This window comes from Pteropus vampyrus, unplaced genomic scaffold, assembly GCF_000151845.1.
Source record: "Pteropus vampyrus isolate Shadow unplaced genomic scaffold, Pvam_2.0 Scaffold541, whole genome shotgun sequence".
NCBI classification, from domain to species: domain Eukaryota; kingdom Metazoa; phylum Chordata; class Mammalia; order Chiroptera; family Pteropodidae; genus Pteropus; species Pteropus vampyrus.
This window is the reverse complement of record NW_011889322.1, coordinates 1,418,117-1,420,120: the sequence shown is the minus strand read 5'-3', so window position 1 is coordinate 1,420,120 and position 2,004 is coordinate 1,418,117. Positions and strand designations below refer to the sequence as shown.

The 2,004-nt window shown below is 44.4% G+C and overlaps 1 pseudogene; it reads right to left on the bottom strand.

Moving 5' to 3' along the window:
- Positions 1-1,362: 1,362 nt before the first annotated feature.
- Positions 1,363-1,714, bottom strand: LOC105308045 (annotated as a pseudogene).
- Positions 1,715-2,004: the final 290 nt, after the last annotated feature.

The window sequence follows — 2,004 nt, the reverse complement described above, 5'->3', positions numbered from 1 at the left end:
TCTGGCTTTCTATTCTGAGTGTCCCCTAGGCCAGTATATCTATATCTATATCTATATCTATCTATCATCTATCTATCTATCTATCTATCTATCTATCTATCTATCTATCTATCTATCTATCTATCATCTCTGGTTTCTCTTCATCTGAGATGGGATTTTTCCAAAGGAAGCTGCTGAATTTTTGATTCTTATTTTTCTTAGTCTGTCCTAGTCTGGCTTTCTATTCTGAGTGTCCCCTAGGCCAGTAAGGAGCTGCGCTGGAGACAGTGGTGAGGAGGATGGGGGTGGGTGTGAGACAGCAATTCTGCTGAAGGCTACACTGTAAGGGCAACACTGTAAAGGCTACAGTGGGGGCAGGTGGTGAAGGGAAAAGCAGGGATCTAGTTGGTAGCCCAGGGGGGCACTCAGCCAGTTCTTGTCTGAGGAGGAGCCCAGTCAGGGTGATGCAGGACAAGGCCAATTTCCCCAAGGGGAAGAAGACCAGGCACTGCACTGAGAGAATAATAGTGTCCTTTGGCAGAGAGTATAGAAAGAATACAACACACCCGCCAAAGTTAGAGTCAACAGGAACATTTAATAGAAAACGAGTAACACTCCACAGACAGAATGTGGTCTTCTCTCAGACTCAGAGAGGGAGAGGGATTCCGAGTGCTCAGGGAATTCAGTTTATATGTCGTTCTTAGTTCCCATTTCCTCTGATATGGACTTACAGTGAGGAAGGGAAAGGGGAAGAGTATGTAGCCTGAATGGCCCACTGCCAGTTCCCAGTCTTTAAGCCATGATTTCTCCTGGTTTTGGCCATGAGGGAATGAATGATTTTACTTGTGTAGGGCACCACTTAAAGACTGTTGTTCCTGCTTCCCCTTCCAAAGGTGTGGGAAATGGGTTGTTAGCAACCCCAGCAGGAATCTTCCTTTATTCTGCAGGTGTCCTCCTGGCCTGGCTACAGGGCTGATCAGCAGATTGTAGTCTCTGAACGTAGCTTGATTAACATTTTAATTCTCTTGCCTGCTTCCTACATTATTCCCCCCTCAGAGATTTTATTCCCTTATTCTTAAGGGGATGTTGAAGGATGAAGGTCTGTCTTCTGTAACTTCTTCAAAGCTGAGATAGGGCTGTAGTCCCTGTCTTCAGGGAATAAAAATCTCTGGAAGCCTATCCTAAGGGCCCCAGAGGCAGAGAAGGTGAGGTCGTTCCAGCACGTAGAAGCGGTAGGAAGCCTTGCAGCCTAGAAGATATGAATTTAGCAAAAGATTAAAAAGACAAAAGTCAAAATTGATAGCAAAGGTAATTGACAATGAAGTTACTCTTTTTTTTTTTTTTATGGGAGGACAAATCCAGTTTCTTTACTTTCATTAAGTTTTAATCCATGAGGTAGGTATACAGCATTACAGGGATTCTGTGTCCAATTGCCTTAGCAGAAAAGTTGCTTTGGAATTTGGCATGAACCATGCCACTATTTCCATGAGCACGAGTTACCTTTCCCCAGATGATCCTGGTTTTGTTCAGTTTGTCACCAGGAGTCACTGTGTTGTTCTTTGACTTATACACATGAGCACATCTCTTGCCTAGATAAAACTCAGTCTCATCTTGAGCATAAACACCTTCGATTTTAAGAGGAGCGATGTGTTCCCTCTGGTTCCGGAGAACCCGCTTATAGCCAGCAAAAATGGCCTTGGACCATAGCCTTCTAGACATACTTGTTGTGTTATAAGTCCTGACCTCGGCAGGCCTCCGCAGCCTCCAAGAGGGTGGAAAAGGGAGACAATGAAGTTATTTTTCTATGGCAGTTTGTTAATTCAAGATAAGGATATCTACTGAACGGAAATGGAATCATTATGAAGAGAGTAAGGGCATAGACACCGGGAGAAAAGAATAGTCATTCAGTGAAGTCCCCTGATTCCCTGGGAGCATGTGGACTTATCCTTGTTCCAGAATGAGAGCTGAAGATCTTCCAGGGCTTCGCAGGACTAGCTTGCACTTCCCGTTTCGTTTTCTGGAGGA